This window comes from Trachurus trachurus (assembly GCF_905171665.1).
Source record: "Trachurus trachurus genome assembly, chromosome: 21".
Taxonomy (NCBI): domain Eukaryota; kingdom Metazoa; phylum Chordata; class Actinopteri; order Carangiformes; family Carangidae; genus Trachurus; species Trachurus trachurus.
The window spans coordinates 32,719,773-32,738,819 of record NC_139899.1 but is presented as its reverse complement, the minus strand read 5'-3'; the positions used below and the strand labels follow the sequence as shown (position 1 = coordinate 32,738,819).

The window sequence follows — 19,047 nt, the reverse complement described above, 5'->3', positions numbered from 1 at the left end:
TGTGAAAAAGTATTTTCCCCTTCCTGATTTCTTACTCAAACGTGTTATTTATCATCAAACAACTTTTACCTCATTGAGTGCCGCGCGCCACAAAACAATAACACAGACGCACCGTGCCGTGTCACAGCCTCTCGCCACGGAATGTGATTGTCTCTCGGCCACAGCAGGTCGGGAACACCGGTCCCACCGGTGGTCGCGGTCCTTCTGTGGCATGGGTCGGTGATGCCGGTCTGCTTTGGCCGAGAGACCATCACATTTTACCGCGGGAGGACTTTGGGGAGGACACGGTGTTGCTCCAGATGAAGACCGGGCGGGACTGTCGGCTGAGAGCTTCCTGTTTCGGCTCCGAGCTGCTGGAGCCTCGCGGGTGACAGCGGAGCAGCTGCTGCATCCACATGCAGAACTCCGTTTGAAGAAGCCGAGTTATGATAAAAACTTCCAGATCATGAGCTGTCATGAGTTTTTGATCGTCATCTATTTCAGTTCTGCTCGTCGTAGAGTCCCCACATTTACACATAAAGGTGTGTTAAAGTGTCTATTTTCATTTTTTTTTTTTTTTTTTTTTTTAAAAAGCAAAAAACTTAAAATCTCGTTTTTGGCACTCGCATGGGAACGAAGAACGAGAAATTACGTGGTTGGCACTCAATGAGTTAATAGCCTAGACAAAGATGACCGAAGTAAATATAAAATGCACTTTTTAAATTATGATTTCATTTATTAAGGGGAAAAAAGCTATGCAAACCTACCTGATCCTATGTGGAAAAAGTAATTGCCCCCTCTTGTTAAATCATGAACTAACTTTGATAAACCTTTTTCTTTCTTTTTTTTTGGAAAGCTGGTTCAATTTCACTCTTCACATCCAGGCTCCAGTGATCCATGGTGAGAGCCTTTATCCACTAATAGAGAAAGCTTGGAACAGTGGTGAAAACCTTCCCAAGATGGCTGCCCCATCAAAATATTATACAAATAAATAAAAACATTGAGTGACAAATCTGCAAAAAAAGTAAGAAATCAGGAAGGGGGCAAATACTTTTTCACAGCACTGTATTTAATGGAGGGGGGACAATGCCTGATATTCTCAGCTGTAAACAGTAGGCTAAATATAATCATAGAAAGCTGAAAGCCACAGGTCATGTCTGTTCTGGTGTAGTGGTGTAATAGAGGGGTCCAAACTGATGCATAATTTTTTGTCAAATAATGTGAACATTTTCTGCAGCTGACCCCACCTGATTGAGGTGTACTTATTCTCTCAAAGCTGTCTTTTTAATGAGAGATTTGCTCTCTGTTTAACTGGGAACGCTCCAAAAAGCATAACTTGCATATTAAAATCACAAAAATTTTCTCCCGGGGGGGGGGGGGGGGCGCGTTGGTTTGGTTTTTCGGACCTTGTCACCTTTTTTACTCTCTGGAGTTTGCAGGTCTGTTATTTACTGATTCTTTTTTAAATCACGTTTTTGTTTATTTCACATCAGATTATTTACATTCATGGATTAAATCAGTGGATTTTTTAAACTCTTCTCAGTGATTCTCATAAACTTCTTCTTGTTTTTCAGGTCCCAGTGATTTTTCTGTTGCCATGACGCTGATGAGTTCATTATTAAACTGTGTTCATCTCTGTCCTGTGAAGACGACGTGAGTGAGAGACAGAGACAGACGTGTAGAGACTGAACTGTCTGTTCAACAGAGAGAAGGTTTCTGTGACAGGAGGAGACTCTGCTTCACTCAACACAGACTCACTGAGGAACCAGAACAGAGTTCAAACCCAGGATAGAGAGGTTGAGTGAAGGTGGTGTTGAAGGTGTAGAGGTGGATCAGTGAGTCAGAGGAGACTCTGTAGAAGGACAGAGAGCCAGCAGGACAGTCCACATACACTGCTACTCTGTTAGAGACAGAGGAGGAGGAGGAGGAGGAGGAGGAGGAGGAGGAGGAGGAGGAGGAGGTGGTGATAGTTGTCCGTCTGTTATTGTGCCAGACTCTGTAACCAACATCAGAGCAGATCAGACTCCAGGACTGATCGTTCACTCCAAACAAACAGTCATCACTGCGTCCTTTCCTTCTGATTCCTCTGTAACTCACTGATATAAAAACGTTTCCTCTCCTCTCGACCTCCCAGTAGCAGCGACCAGTCAGACCAGTTGAACACAGCAGCTGAGGTTGAAGGTCAAATCTTTCTGGATGATCAGGATATGACTGATGCTCCTTCACACGTGTTGCCTTCCTGTTGTTGTCAGACAGTTTGATCCATGTGTTCACTGTGTTTGTGTCGATTGTGAGTCGACAGGAATCTGATGGAGAGAACAAGACACAGCTGCAGTTATTGATCATTGATCAGTTATTGACAGTTTGATGAAGACTCATGAGGTCAGTGATGTGACAGTGTGAAGATGGTTGAATGAGCTGCTTTGTTTCCAGTAGGGATGCACATTTTGAATTTTTTTTCTGACCGATAACCGACGCTCGTTAACCCATTATTAACCGTTAACCGATAAGATTACAACGCTACAATTTATTTATTTATTTTTTGCCAATAAAGTGACAGTTCAACATTTTGGCAAATTGGCCCATTGCCATAATCCCTATAGTCATAGCAGTAGGTTTGTTACCTTTAATTGCCGGTGCAAGCTATTTTTAGAACGGCGGAGCAGAGCCGTGAGCTGCTCAGGGTTCTAAAACAACTCTGTGTGGTAACGTTGTGTTATTATCTCATAGCGTGGTGAATGTGCAGGTCACAACTTGTCCACCAGAGCGTTGTGGAGTTGTTGGATTGTGTATTTGATGAGTTTGATGAGGGAAACCAAGAAATCCCATAATGAGCCTCCGTAGCGTAGCTCTGAGCAGCTCACGGCTCTGCTCCGCCGTTCTAAAAACAGCTTGCACCGACAAATAAAGGTGACGAACCTACTGCTATGACTATAGCGATTATGGCAATGGGCCAATTTGCCAAAATGTTGAACTAAATTAAATACATTTTTAAAAATTTTAAATTAAATGTAATAAATTAAAGCAGAAGTAAGCGATATTTTTGTGTTAATATAAGTCTTAAATAGTTATATCTTCCGACAGCAATCACTTATATAGAGTGTTTGGACCGAAACACGGGTCTCTCAGGCTCTGCTCTGAGCCGAGGAGAAAACTTTTCTCGTATCCTAGCCTACAAGTTTTATCCAATGAGGAGAGAGAATAAAGGGGCGGTCCTCTCTGTGTGTGCAGCCAAGGGATGCGCGTGGATGTGGTGACGTAGGGACGAGGACCAATAGATCCATGACGAGGGCGGGGGCTGCTAACTCCATTGGCTGACAAGAAGTTATGGTGCGTTCAAGGCAACCCGTAACTCGTGTTTTTCCGACCTGTGAACTCGTACCAGTTCGATCGGGTACGAGTTCACAGGTCGGAAGTTACGAGTGGTCGTTATAGTGACTTTCACAGGTAAAACAGGTCGGAAAAACACGAGTGGGTTGTCTGGAACGCTACAAAGTCGTAAGTCGTGACTTGAAGCTGTAATTTACGGTTTCAAAAGCCTGCCTGGAACGCAGCATTAGCCAAAACGACCGGATCACTTACTTCTGCTTTAAATACACACGTGCGCTGTGACAGCTGATCAGTGCCACATCCACTCTGCTCTGTCTCAGCTGATCACTCATATGGAGGTTAGATCGTCCAATGTTGAACTGTTTTAGTTACAAAGTAACACAGTACGTCTAACTAGATCTGTTGCGAGGGGTGAGTGTAGTATTCCTCAACGTAGAACTCAGTTTGGCAGCTCTTCTTTTTCCTGTGTGGCCATGAGTCAGTGGAATGTCCTTCCCACACAACTTATTCTATGTACAAATCCTCATACATTCTCATGCTTGTCAAAGCGCTGGTTACTAAGTAAGCAAGTTTGCACACATTGTTGAGTATTATGTGAGTGTGTGTGTGTCTGGCTATGAGTGTGGTTATTAGAGGAGGATGATTGTTATCTGTGTATTGTATGTGTATGTGTTTGAATGTGTGATGAGAGTGAGAGAGAGTGTTTGTGCTGTTAGTCCCTATTGTGCACTTTATGATTTGGCGCTCTTGTTTCCCTGCTTTTATTGGTGCATTCTGTCAATTTTTTAAATATTATGGTTATTATGTCTTATTTCAATTAATCTTAATATTGTATCTGTTTAGCACTTTACCTGCCCATGGACTACAGGCGGAAATTAGCAATTGTTGCTATAACCTGGCTCAAAGCAGCTCTTCTTGTTTTACAAGATGAATGTTTTTTTGTGCATTGTCCCTGTTTTAAATAAATGAATTCATTCAAGTGCAGCCAAACACCAGACTGAAGGAGCAGCAGAGCTCCTCTGTGGAGCTGCAGGAGAGCTGCATCAGCCTCCTCTTTTATTTAGTTTTTTCATTGTTTTCAGCGCCGTAGTTACAGGTGATTCACATCTATGTCTGTGTAGCTACATTTATGGTCTGCCCTTCCTTCATGGGGGCTGCTGCACATACTGTCAGTCCTCCTGTGGAACTTTTTACCGCGAGATATGACTGAAGACACGTGGAAATCTGCACGTGTCGACACGCCCCCATGAGTTGACGACAAGGAGCTAATAAAAAAAACTGATAGTATTAATCGGTCAAAGTTCTTGTTATCGGTTAACGGTTAAACGGTTCAACATGTGCATCCCTCGTTTCCATGAATCAAAGTAAAAACAGACTTACACTTCCTCAGACCTGGTGTCAACCATGGGACTCCAGCAGGCTCCACCCTGAAAGGAGGAGGGGGGTCAGAGCAGCACCTTCTCTGTCAGCATGCACACATGGACATTACATGGCTCTCACACACACACTGTTTTATCACTGTGTTCACATGGAGGCTGGTATGTATGGATGAACACTGAGCACAGAGAAGAAGGAGCTGGAGTCTTTATCTAGTGATGATACAGAGCAGGAGGAGACGAGGAGGAAACACTTCATCATGTCTTTTCTCCATGTGATGTCACTGCAGTGTGAGACACACACTTTCACTCTCTGACTCTCAAGCTGCACAAACACACGTCACAGCAAAGAAGATAAAGACACAACAGGTGGAGCTGACCAGCCCAGATATCCCACAATGCACCAGGAAAGAAGAAAAGTGCAGCTGTGAAGAGTGGATGCACTGCAAAAACTCAAAATCTTTTCAAGAATATTTGTCTTATTTCTTGTCAAAATGTCTAATTTCTAGTCAAAACTAATCTCTTTCCACTTTAAATAAGACTCATCACCTAAAATCAACTTGTTTTTAGATCATTTTCACTTGTTTCAAACAAATTTTCACTTGAAATAAGTAGAAAAATCTGCCAGTGAAAGCAAGTTTTTTGTGCTTGTAATAAGAAAGAAAAACTTGCTCCACTGTCAGATTTTTCTACTTATTTAAAGTGGAAAATTTGCTTGAAAAAATTAAAAAGTGTCTAAAAACAAACTACTTTTTAAATGTGATGAGTCTTATTTTAAAGCAGAAGTAAGTGATATATTTGTGTTAATATAAGTATTAAATAGTTATATCTTCCGGCAGCAATCACTTCTATAGAGTGTTTGGTCTGAAACACGGGTCTGTCAGTCCCTCTGCTCTGCTCTGAGCCGAAGAGAAAACATTTATCGTATCCTACAGTTTTTATCCAATGAGGAGAGAGAACGGCATGCAGGGCTGTGTGTGCAGCCAAGGGACGCCGTGAATGTGGCGACGTAGGGACGAGGACTGTTATGGTGCGTTCAAGGCAACTCGTAACTCCGACCTGTGAAGTCGTACCAGTTCGATCTGGTACGAGTTCACGGGTCGGAAGTTACAAGTGGCCGTTATAGTGACTTTCACAGGTAAAACAGGTCGGAAAAACACGAGTGGGTTGCCTGAAACGCTACAAAGTCGTAAGTTGTGACTTGAAGCTGTAATTTACGATTTCAAAAGCCTGCCTGGAACGCAGCATTAGCGAAAACGACCGGACCACTCACTTCTGCTTTAAGTATAATTAGATTTATTTTGACTAGAAATAAGACAAATATTCTTGGTAAGATTTTGAATTTTTGCAGTGTGGTTTCAGTGTTTGATGAGGAAGGAAACACACTCAACACGTTTGTTAGAGCTCAGTGAAACACACAGTGAGTTTAGTGAGAAACACTGAGTGTGAACACAACTTGTGTTTGTCTGAAGAAAACTCCCCAGGAAGCTGAAGAATGAGGCTGTGAGCAGGTTTCCACAGGAGCCACAGCAGCAGTGAGTGGATGAAGGAGCTCTAATAGAAACCATCTGATCACAGTGACAGGACGGATCAGGATCTCATGATCAATGACTCTGTTCTTCTCTGCTCTTCACACAGATCAGCTGCAACACACTGACTCACTGAGATCAGTCACATCATGTGGAATAAAGCAGCCGTCCTCAGGACCAGTCCTGAGCTCCATCAAACCTGTCCACACATTTTGACTGGACTTGAAGTCAGAGTCCAGAGGAAGCAGAGAAACTGTAGAGCAGAGAGAAGCAGGCTCAGCTCAGAGCACATGGACTCAGACAGGAAGTGAAGCTCCAGCTGCTGGAGACTTTCATTAAGGAGTAGGCCTGGGACGATAATACATTTTGCTGGACGATATATTGTCTCACAAATTATTGACGATAAACGATATTATTGACACATTTTTTTTAGAATAAATTAACCACTAATATAATAATAGTATTTCATAATAATGCAAGTAGACCCTTTTAAATGCGATAAACTTTTATTTCTCATGAGTATTTTTTAACCATTGTAATTGGAATGACAAGAACTTATATAGCTACTATCCTAAAAAAAATAAAATAAACAAAAAATAATAAACAGTGCAGTGCAGCTCTTCTGTCCAATAACGTTACACACCTGAAGCTCCACTTTTCATTCAAACAAACTAATATGACTTCCACAGTTGTAAGATTTCATCAATGAGACCAGCATTTATCTCCTATAAAGTATTAAACCAGCCGGCGGTAAACCTCTAAAAACCTGCTGATAAGTTTTCTCCCCCAATGACGGAGGTTGACCGGCCCGTGAGCTGCTGCAGACAGACGGCTGCAGACTGTAGGAAGCCCCGCTCCTCCTGCTCGCTGCTACCACATTAGCTCCAAAAACGTCGGAGAAAATCTCCCAACGGGCGATATGTGGATAAACTGACCACAGACTGGGGATCTAAACTGTGACTTTCTGGCATGAAAAAATATTAAAACTTTAAAAAGTGATGTGTTAACAGCGCGGCAGCAAGAACTAGAAAATTTCCTCTCGGGAAATTTTGAATGGGCCACGGCTACTGCCGATTTTGCCATCTCTGTCAACATGGGAATCAAACCCACGATCTTAAGGTCAAGACAGAGCTGATCAGACAGACACATGATCATCTTTCTAAAAGCACTGATATGGAGGAGCTGTAACCACATTAGGTTAACTGTGTGTGTGTGTGTGTGTGTGTGTGTGTGTGTGTGTGTGTGTGTGTGTGTGTGTGTGTGTGTGTGTGTGTGTGTGTGTGTGTGTGTGTGTGTGTGTGTTTGTGTGTGTTTATCTTGTGTAATAGGGCCAGGACTCAATTAAAACAATTAATCTAATTAATTAGAGGCTTTGTAATTAATTAATCGCAATTAATTGCATTTTAATCGCATATAAATATTTGACCTGAGAACAGTGAGAAGCATTTTTTTCACATGGATTTTAGTATACCATTGAATGACTGAATAGCTTAAGCAACAAAACATTGTTTTTTTTTCAAGGTGGTACTTAACCAAGACCAACATGCAAATTATCGATTAATTCATTAATCGATATTTGATACAGATTTAAATGGTCTTTCCTGCCAATACACTATGATGATTACTGTAGTATTTAACTAGGCTACATAAATCACAGTAGCATAAACTGATTTGTTGAACGGACCAGGTGATGGGCTGACTGGTCCTGTCTAACTTCTGTGTACTGGGTGCCATTGTGCAGGGTGTTAAGGCAGCCTTCCTCCACTGCAGTCCCTATGGTCCTGGACCCTCTGGCTGGTGGGGTGGGCTGCTTTCAGCTGGGGGGGACTCTATCAGCTGCTCCCACGAGAGGCATTTGACGCATTTGACACCAACAAGGTTTAACTTTAAAACCAGATTAAATCATGGTTTAAGTTTAAATTCTGTTGCACGTTAACTGTGTTTTAATCACATGAAGGTGTGTGTGTGTTTGTGTGTGTGTGTGTGTGTGTGTGTGTGTGTGTGTGTGTCTGTGTGTGTGTGTGTGTGTGTGTGTTTGTGTGTGTTTGTGACTGTAATCACATGAAGCTGGCTCTAGAGTCTGTGTGTGTGTGTGTGTGACTGACTTGACACATAGTTAGTTAGTAGGTGCATCCTGTGTCAGTCTGATTTAACTGTGTCGGTGTTTATAAACATTTAAACGAGCGCCAGGTGGATTGTTTATGAAGTTAACGAGCTCTGGCCTGAGGATCAAAGAGGTTACCACGGCGATAGGGGCCCCCGCAGGCTGAGACAGACAGAAACGTGGAGAAAAAGAGACATTTTCTGCCTCTGCACCGGTCTCACAATTAGGCTTAGGGTGAGAAAACGGTAACTCCTATCAGAACAAAACACAGATCAACGTTGCTCTAAGGACTTACTGAAACTTTTGGTACGATTTGGTGTTTCTACAGTAAATATTTTGGCGACGCTGGCAGTTTTAAAACATCAGGCCGTTCTGCTTCTCTCAGAAAATATTTGTATTGGACTCAATGAGGAGCAGAGACAGACGTGGCCGCACTTAGAGGCTCAGAGTTTAAATTCTGTAAGTCTCTCTGATATTTTGAGCAGATGATAAGAGAGATAACAAGTTTGTCTTACAAATTCTGAAAAAATTATGTGTGTAGAGTGTAAATTGTGGCCGTTTGGAGTTTGGAAAGAGAAAAAATCTGGAGTTTTTCTGGCATCTCTCCCACTCTAACCGATGATGTCACGCACTCTGACACGAACATTCCGTCCAATACACACCCATTATAATCTCATAATTTCTCCAAAAATGATCATGGTCATTGAACAGGGATTGATCAAAAACTATATGACCTATCAAAACGTGGAGTAATACGACAATACACAAGACTTGTGTCTACTGTTTAAAGTTTAAATGGAGTCTCTAGGTGAAAGTATGCCTGAGCAGTAGACGTTTGTTAAACTCCAATGATTGGTCTTTTTTGCTCTTTTTTTTCCGCCCGTCCCATTGACTTACATGCAAAAATTGTGCGTAGAAAAGTAATAGCACAGCGATCCCGATCAGGACACACGTGTTGATATATAATTCTTCGAGTTGCAGGACTAGTAGCGGACCGAAATCAGGCCGGAAGATGAAGGAGAAAATAGAACTAGAAAAAACATTTCCAAGAATGGAAATGGTGTGAATGCTGAAAGCAATGCTGAATGAGCTGAAGAAATTGTTGAAAGAAAGAAAGAAAGATTGAAACAAGAGAGAAAAAAGAAAAGGACAGAAAGAAAGAAAGAAAGAAAGAAAGAATCAAACAAACAAAGAAGTAAAAAGACAGAAATGGAGTGAAAGAAAGAAAGAAAGAAAGAAAGAAAGAAAGAAAGAAAGAAAGAAAGAAAGAAAGAAAGAAAGAAATGGAGTAAAAACAAAGGAAGAGAAAAGGAAGAGAAAGAAAGAAAGAAACAATCAAACAAACAAAGAAGTAAAAAGACAGAAATGGAGTGAAAGAAAGAAAGAAAGAAAGAAAGAAAGAAAGAAAGAAAGAAAGAAAGAAAGAAAGAAAGAAAGAAAGAAAGAAAGAAGAAAAAGAGAGAGGGGAATGATAGATAGAAAGAGGTAGATGGATGGATGGATAGAGAGGGAAGGATAGAAAAAGTTACGTAAAATACAAATGAAGGAGTAGAAGAAAGAAAGAAAGAAAGAAAGAAAGGAGACAGGGGTTAAAAAATAGGGAGGGGTATAGGAAGGAAGAAAGAAAGAAAGAAAGAAAGAAAGAAAGAAAGAAAGAAAGAAAGAAAGAAAGAAAGAAAGAAAGAAAGAAAGAAAGAAAGGGGTTAAAAAATAGGGAGGGGTATAGATAGATAGATAGGTAGGTAGGTAGGTAGGTAGGTAGGTAGGTAGGTAGGTAGGTAGATAGATAGATAGATAGATAGATAGATAGATAGATAGATAGATAGATAGATAGATAGATAGATAGATAGATAGATAGATAGATAGATAGATAGATAGATAGATAGATTAAAGTTAAGTTAAAATTTTGTTTACAATAATGACAGTCAATAAAACAAGAAAAATGCTAAAATAAGTTAGTTAATCAAAGTATTGGGTAAAAAGGTACGTTTTAAGACGGGATTTAAAAATTGCGATTGGATGTGGCGTTTCTAATATCTTGTGGGAGGCCGTTCCATAAAAAAGGAGCGCTGTAGGAGAAGGCCCTGCCACCAGCTGTTTTTTTATTGATGGATGGAATGACCAGGAGGTTTGAACCAAGGGAACGAAGAGGACGTGACGGAGTGTAGGGAGTGAGCAGTTGAGACAGGTACAGAGGTGCAAGACCATTCAAGGCTTTATAAGTTAAAAGAAGAACTTTAAAATCCGCTCTAGCCTGAATGGGCAGCCAATGTAGTGATGCTAAAACCGGTGTTATGTGATAAAATTTACTTGTTTTCATAGATAGATAGATAGATTTGACACATGTTAAAAGCTGCGTCCTATATCCTAGGCTCCACCTGTAATTGTACTACTATTAATAGAGTTGGAAAGATTAAACGTCTGAACTTAAATTCATGAGAAAAATATAAATTGTTGGAGATGTTTACATCAAAAGTATAAAATCATTGAGAGGCTGATGAATTTGAGCTGAAAACCTGTGTGTGAGTGTGTGTGTGTGTGTCTGGGTGTGTGAGTCTGACGGTCTCTCTGTCTGTGTGTACATGTGCAGAAAGTAAAACTGTTGATAAGCGCCACAGAACTCCTCTCTCCCTAATGATCTGATTGATTACACCTGCGTGGTAGCCTGCCCTCAGAAGTTACCATGGTGACTTTTAACTGCTTACATTTTACTGTGTGGAACAGTGTTGTGTTTGTGTGTTTGTCTGTTACAACGTCTGAAAGATGAATTATCACATTAATTTTATGACCCAAAGTGGGCTCAAATTCAATTTTCTTTTCTGTACACCTTTAACTGCTTACATTTTACTGTGTGGAACAGTGTTGTGTTTGTGTGTTGTGTCTGTTTGTGTATGCGTGCATGTGTGACTGTGTGTGAGTGTCTGTGTGTGTCTGTCTGTGTGAGTGTGATGCCTGTGTTTGTGCGTGGACATCCTCTGTCAGTCTGGTTTATCATGTGTCTGTGTGGGGCTGTGTTTAAAAACATCTTAACGAGCGGCCAGGCTGCACCTGCACTGTTCTATTTATAGACTTTGATAACGAGCTGGCCACTACAGCTGGACCAACTGCACACAGAGCAGAGCAGAGCAGAGAGATTTGGGCTCTGAGCAGCTTCCGAAAACAGCCCAGTAAAAGAGAACCGTACCTTTTATCAGAATGTGGCCATGACTACTGGGGCAAGGAGACCTTCCTGAGCACATTGATGTGCATTAAATGTTTGTAGGGCAAAAACTTTTCTCAGGGTCGCAAGGTAGAAAAGGGGGGCATTTCTGCTTTTCTAAAAAAATCAGCTCCTACTTTTATATTGAAGTGGATGAGCCACTGGAGCGGGTCTAGCTGCACAATTAGGCTCATAGAGACAATTCTGTAAGTCTGTCTGCTGTTTTGAGCACATCAAATGAGAGACGACAAGTGTGGTACAAACCGGTGAGGAAATCATGTGTCTAGAGTTTAATTTGTGGCCGTGCTGGCAATTTATCCAGAAAAAATCCTGAATGTTTTTTCGATCCCTCTCACTCTAACGATGAGGTCACTCACTCTAAGCCCTGCTCGTTAGACGCAACACACACCCATTATAAAGCTGGATTTTGTCAAAAAACTTAATGATTTTAAAGCGGCCAAATATCAGAAACTGTTGAAGATATCAATAAGCTGAGTCATAGAGGAATACTTAAAAAGTTTGTCTACAGCTCAGAATTTGAATGAAGTCTCTAGCTGAAAGTATGTGGACACTTTAAAGGCTGAAAGAAGTAAGAAGATTTGAAGAGTTTCAAGACTGTTCCAATGCATTCTCTATGGGGAAAAAAAAATCAGAAATAGTTGAATATTGCAAAAAGAATGAATAGTTGAAAAGAGAAAAGACATAGCACACCTGTCCCGAAAAGGCTGAACATTTTGATATTTGAATTGTTGAAATAGCACAAAGTATGAAGGACTAGTTAAGTGTCAAAAGTATAAAGAAAATGGCCGAACAGAAGAACAATAGTGTGAATGCTTCCAGCATTCACACTAATAACTAGGAAAAAATCCACACAATAACAGTAGTGCCCGGGCTCTGTAGGGATCAGTGCCCGGTGCTATTGCCCGTGGCCCTAATTACGGTAATATAGCTTTTAGCTGCTTAGCTTTACAGCTAGCGCTGCCGGTTGCCACGAAATGCATTCTGGGAAACAAAGATCCTGGATGACTGAAAAGAGGGTACACTCCTTTCATTCTGCAAAACAAACGGCCCAGGTGCTGAGACCGATGCACAGAGTGAAGCCTCTTGTCATCCAGCCTGGTTGGAGGGAGAGACCAGGAAAACAAATACGTGCGCATGCACATGGCGATTTATCGAGGTCGGAAAAATGATCGAGTTCATTTTCATTTATCGTGCGATTAATTGATTTATTGATTATCGTCCCAGGCCTATTAAGGAGCCACTTTGTGGCTTCATCTGATCTGGAGTCAGCACACACACAGTCTGAAAACAGCTGTTTGATCACACACACATTCAGCCACAAACACTGATTATTACACTGTTCACTACACTCACTGTCTTCTGATTGACAGCTCCAGGCCTCTGGACAGTGAGGACATCTGGATGTCACACTGTGATTGACTGTCTCCTCAACACAACAACACATCTCATCAGGACAAGACCAGGATCTCAGAGAGACTGAGCTGATTATTGATCATCAATATCTGACCAGACAGAGACCTGATGGTGCCGCCTGGTTTCTGTCTCTTATTTCCTCCTTGGTTGGAGACGCTGGGAGACAAATGTCTCTGAGCAGTGGACATGCTTTGATTCTTGTTGCTGTGTTGTTATTAGTGTGTCCACACTCAACAGGTGTCTACAGTCTCTGGGACTGTTCAGGTCAAACACTCAGGTTGGTTCAGGAGCAGTTCAACCAGCTGCAGCTGAAATGTTTCCTGATACACTCTGAAATAAAGTCTGATCCAAACATCTGGAGAGACTCAGAGCACAGCTAATAATATGCTTTGTTATATTACTCAGAGGCTGTTTGAAATCAGAGAGGGGATTAGGCGTTTTCAAAAAACCTCAAATAAGAACTCATATTAAACAGCCATGTGTTTCTGTTAGAGGTGTTAACCTGTGGAATAACTGTGATGATGAATTAAGAATGAGAGAATGTAAATCGATTTCCTCTTTCAAAAATATGTTTAAAACCGAAGTACTAAAAGAATATACAAATATGTTGTGAAAGCTGAATGCTTGTTTGATCTGAATTCTTATGGTATAACTCAAACCAGGTACAGTAGTCTAAAAGTTGCCTTGTTGAATTTGGTTTTGGTTTGATTGTTTTGTTTTTTTCTCTCTCTTTATCTCTTTTCTCATTCGTTTTGGTAAAAAGGGTAGGCATAATAAGCATGAGCTTCAGCCTTTTCGATTAGCACTCCTCATTGTATTTTGTATTTGTGTGTATTAAGTGAATTCCATCTGTTGAGAAGAGGGGGAGATAAGATGCTAATCAAATAAACTAAACTAAACTGAACTGAGCTGCCAACAGCTTTTTTCATCACTGACATCTCTTCTCCTGAATATGACACAGTGAGTCATGATGAGACACTGAAGTCATCATGAGGAGAAACTCCTGATCCCAGTAGTTCATCACTGTGACTGATGAAAGCTGCACAGCTCATGTTTGAAACACTCTGAGATGTTGGCTTCAGTATAAACTGTGTTGGGACGAGTCAGACTGTGACAGAGGATGTCAGTGGAGTGGGCGGAGCTTCACTGTGGCCTACACCACCTCTGGATATGGTCTGACTGATGGGATCTGATGTCATCAATGCCTGGATCACCTGAGACAGATGTTCATACCAGGTGTGACCAGGTGTGAACGAGGCCATAGAAAATGTTCCAGCTCCTCCTCCTCTATCAGACAGTGTGTGTGGCTGCAGCAGCCTCTCCATACCTGAGAGAGTCCAGTCTCCAGTCTGGATCCTCCAGTCCAGCAGACAGCAGCTCCACTCCTGAGGCTCCTGGATGGTTGTAGCTCAGGTCCAGCTCTCTCAGATGGGAGGGGTTGGAGCTCAGAGCTGAGGCCAGAGAAGCACAGCCTTCCTTTGTGACCAGACATCCTGACAGACTGAACACACACAACAACACACAGGAACCCTCTGTCAACACCTGCTGCTGTGTTCAAGTGGCATCAGATAAACAGCTGGATGGATCCTCACCTGAGAGTCTCCAGTCTACAGTGTGGACTCTCCATTCCACCAGACAGCAGCTTCACTCCTGAGTCCTGCAGGTTGTTGCTATTCAGGTCCAGGTGTCTCAGACTAGAGGACTGGGAGCTGAGGACTGAGGACAGAGCTTCACAGCTTCTCTCTGAGAGGTTACAGCCGCTCAGTCTGAAGAGATGATCATGAGGAGTTAAAGAAGAAAGGAATTTATTTTCTGTCCTGTTGAAAAGGTTAGGTTACTTTGTTGGTCTCCACCAGGGAGAAATTTGTCCCAGAGATAAGGAGCGGTTACAGTATAAACGTACATCAGATAAAAAGACTAATGGAGTAAACACAGACCAACACTGGACAATCCCACTCATACAGTAGACCATGGATTCCCAACGTGTGGTGCGCAAGCCGCCGCTAGGGGGTGCACGACATGAAAAGGGTGAAGGTGGTAAGGTGTTATATTTTACAAATATCTTTTCCGCTGCCAGTGTGCACACAAACTCTTTACTTTCAATATAGACACGCGTCATGTGCGATCACAACACAGCGCTGTAACGGTGCGCTTGTCTTTTTCGTGCACGTGCGTGTCAGACCCTGATTCTCCATTGGTGTCTCCACTACTGTTTCCCAAGGAGCTCTGCCCGTTTGAAAGGGGAAGGGAGTCCGTATGTGGAACGATGTTGCCTCCGAGATGTAGAATGTGTATTATAGAAGAGAAACACACATTTCAGGACCACAGCCTGTATCATTAGAACAGACATGTGACCTGGACATGTCAGCAGCTGGTGATACCATACTGGAGTACTGACTCATTGTTGCTCTATAAAAAATTAACATAATGTTTTTGCAAACTCCAAACACTCTGAGCCTACGTAAGATATAGAGACTAGGGGTGTAACGGTATATGTATTCGTTCCGTGCCGTCACGGTACGGGGTCACGGTTCGGTGCACACAGTCACACGACGAATACGTCTGAGTGAATATATAAAAAAAAAAGTTGAGTCCTCACTCCAATCTAGGTGGCGGTAATGAGCCTCGAAACTGCCACAACCGTCATAACAGACGAAGAAGAGAAGTGATGAGAGTGTGAAGTTAGAGGAGCTGCTGCTTCTTATGTCACCGTGGCTTCTCAATGAAACACAACGGCGACGGCTCGCGACCATAGGCTGTGTAAGCAGCTCGCGACTGGTCCACCGGACAAAGTCCGTCGGCGCTATTTCACGGATGCGCGCTGCGTGGCTAGAAACGCATCAAACATGTTAGCGCATGTTCACCCCCCGCCCCCGCCTCTCCCCCTCCCTCCCTTCCTCCCTCCCACATGTCAATCACTGGTGCAAGGAAAAAGACAACTTGTGTGTAACAACTTATCCCACTGCTTTTTAGCCTCTTGACATGAACACAGACACCAAAAACATCACCAAAGCAACTGGCATCTAGTCTAAATTAACTGTGTAAACCATCATTGATGTTAGTTTCTTGTTTTTTTTTAAATAATAGTTGCCAGTTGTCAAGTGCAAGTTTTTTTCCTTTTAGAATTAATGAATGGCGTTATACCACTCCTATGCACCGAAACCGTACCGAACCGTGACCCGGGAACCGAGGTACGTACCGAACCGTGACTTTTGTGTACCGTTACACCCCTAATAGAGACACTGATGAATATTGGCACAGACATTGGCCACCCGTGTGCTCAAGCTCAAGTCGCTGTCAACGAAGACTCCAAGGTACTCCACAATGTCTTGGCCATGGATGGCCACTGGGCTTTGATCACCCACTGATGTAGGATCGTGGTCGTGTTAATATGCAGCAAGTGGGCATCACACACGCAGATTGGTGAATACTTAAATTAGTATGTTTCACTATGTCACTATGGCACCACTTGTGCTGCGATTCTAGGTGAAGACAAACTGACATTTATCAAGCACTGGTTCCACAGCCGTTCAAAGTTTACCTATCATAAAGACAGTGTTTTTATACAATGATGAATAAATCCAACTATCTCTACACTTACAGAGCTTTGTTAGAGGCTTTGACCACTGGCAGCAGCCTCAGAAGAGCCTCCTCTGAAGCAGAGTATTTCTTCAGGTCAAACTCGTCCAGAACTTCTTCTGATGACAGTAAGATGAAGACCAGAGCCGACCATTGAGCAGGAGACAGTTTATCTGTGGAGAGACCTCCTGAGCTCAGGGACCGTTGGATCAGCTCCACTAGAGAACGATCATTCAGTTCATTCAGACAGTGGAACAGGTTGATGCTTTTCTCTGCAGAGGGAGTCTCTTCAATCTTCTTATTGATGTACTGGACTGTTTTCTGATCGGACCGTGAGTCACTTCCTGTCTGTGTCATCAGACCTCGTAGGAGATTCTGATTGGTCTCCAGTGAAAGACCCAGGAGGAAGCGGAGGAACAAGTCCAGGTGTCCATTTGGACTCTGTAAGGCCTCGTCCACAGCGCTCTGGTAGAAGTTTGTCTCTGCAGATTTGACTCCTGTTGTTTCAGTCTTCTTGGAGGTTGTTTGTTGTTGTGACATCAGGTTGAGTCCAGAGTTGATGAAGGTCAGATGGACATGAAGAGCAGCCAGAAACTCCTGAACACTCAGATGGACGAAGCAGAACACCTTGTCCAGGTACAGGCCTCTCTCCTCTTTAAAGATCTGTGTGAACACTCCTGAGTACACTGAGGCTGCTCTGATATCGATGCCACACTCTGTCAGGTCTGATTCATAGAAGATCAGGTTTCCTTTCTGCAGCTGTTCAAAAGCCAGTTTTCCCAGAGACTCAATCATCTTCCTGCTCTCTGGACTCCAGTGTGGATCTGTCTCAGCTCCTCCATCATACTTGGCCTTCTTCAGTTTGGTCTGAACCACCAGGAAGTGGATGTACATCTCAGTCAGGGTCTTGGGCAGCTCTCCTCCCTCTCTGGTCTTCAACAGCTTCTCCAGAACTGTAGCAGTGATCCAGCAGAAGACTGGGATGTGGCACATGATGTGGAGGCTTCGTGATGTCTTGATGTGGGAGATGATTTCTCTGGCCTGCTGCTCATCTCTGAACCTCTTCCTGAAGTACTCCTCCTTCTGTGGGTCAGTGAACCCTCTGACCTCTGTCACCATGTCAACACAGTAAGGAGGGATCTGATTTGCCGCTGCAGGTCGTGTGGTTATCCAGAGGCGAGCAGAGGGAAGCAGGTTCCCCCTGATGAGGTTGGTCAGCAGCACGTTGACTGAGGTGGACTCTGTCACATCAGTCAGGATCTCAGTGTTGTGGAAGTCCAGAGGAAGTCGACACTCGTCCAGACCGTCAAAGATGAAGACGACCTGGAACTGATCAAAGCTGCAGATTCCTGCTTCTTTGGTTTCAGAGAAGAAGTGATGAACAAGTTCCACCAAGCTGAACTTTCTCTCTTTCAGCACATTCAGCTCTCTGAAGGTGAAGGGAAATGTGAAGTGTATGTCCTGGTTGGTTTTGTCTTCAGCCCAGTCCAGAGTGAACTTCTGTGTTAAGACTGTTTTCCCAATGCCAGCCACTCCCTTTGTCATCACTCTTCTGATTGGTCGGTCTCTTCCAGGTGGGGCTTTAAAGATGTCTTCTTGTCTGATGGTTGTTTCTGGTCTGTCTGGTTTCCTGGACGCTGTTTCAATCTGTCTGACCTCATGTTCATCATTGACCTCTCCAGCCCCTCCCTCTGTGATGTAGAGCTCTGTGTAGATCTGGTTCAGAAGGGTTTGGTGTCCTGCTTTAGCGATGCCCTCAAACACACACTGGAACTTCTTCCTCAGGACAGATTTGAGTTTACGTCCACAAACCGGACCAGGAGCAAAATATTCTGAATGAAAACGCAATAAATTAGATCATTAAGACAATATAACATTTTTATTATCCTAAATAACGACTATATGAACATGTTTCCCTCCGTGTGTTGATGTCAGTGAACGTCTCATTTGTCCATCATGTTGAATCTTTAGAGAAATCCTCTTACTGCTCTGCAGATGCTCAGCCAGCTCCTCCTGCTTCATCCTCCTCAGGAAGTTCACTGTGATCTTCACTAATGCCTCTCTGCTGCTCCTCCTCTGCTCTTCATCCTCACCACCCAACACCTCCTCATCCTCCCTCTGACTCCCTGAGGATTCTGGGTAATCTGGACTCAGAGCCTTGTGGATCTTCTTCAGCTCGTTCTTGACAAAAGTGACCATGTTCTCCTCCAGCAGCTGGAACAGAAACTCTATGAGTGACAGCATCAAACTAAAACCATGGAGCCAAACATCAGATCCATGTTGGACAGACTGACAATCCACTGGTGTCAAAGTGCAGCATGGAGATGATGGTGAACACAACAGATGTGACAGCAGCTGTTGGACATGTCCTCACCATAAATATGGAGTCCAGGTGTGTTTGATGCTGCTGGGCAGACTGACCACTGGGAACCTCTGAGCTCTCCTGGTCCACTCTGTGGAGGAATCAGTGTCAAGTCAACATCAGGACAGAGAGATAATACAAGATGGACTTTATAT

The 19,047-nt window shown here is 42.9% G+C and overlaps 1 protein-coding gene and 1 pseudogene across 2 annotated transcripts in view; both read right to left on the bottom strand.

The window, feature by feature from the left end:
* Nucleotides 1-19,047, bottom strand: part of LOC311004127 (uncharacterized protein) — a gene marked incomplete at its 3' end in the record, with an annotated part of 309,814 nt that overhangs the window by 215,656 nt on the left and 75,111 nt on the right.
* LOC311004718 (NLR family CARD domain-containing protein 3-like) lies at nucleotides 1,723-18,985 on the bottom strand (annotated as a pseudogene). The gene is made up of 6 exons: nucleotides 18,905-18,985; nucleotides 18,516-18,744; nucleotides 16,553-18,362; nucleotides 14,279-14,717; nucleotides 4,690-4,736; nucleotides 1,723-2,285 (listed from the first exon to the last, which is right to left on the bottom strand). The product of its transcript is annotated as an NLR family CARD domain-containing protein 3-like (transcript).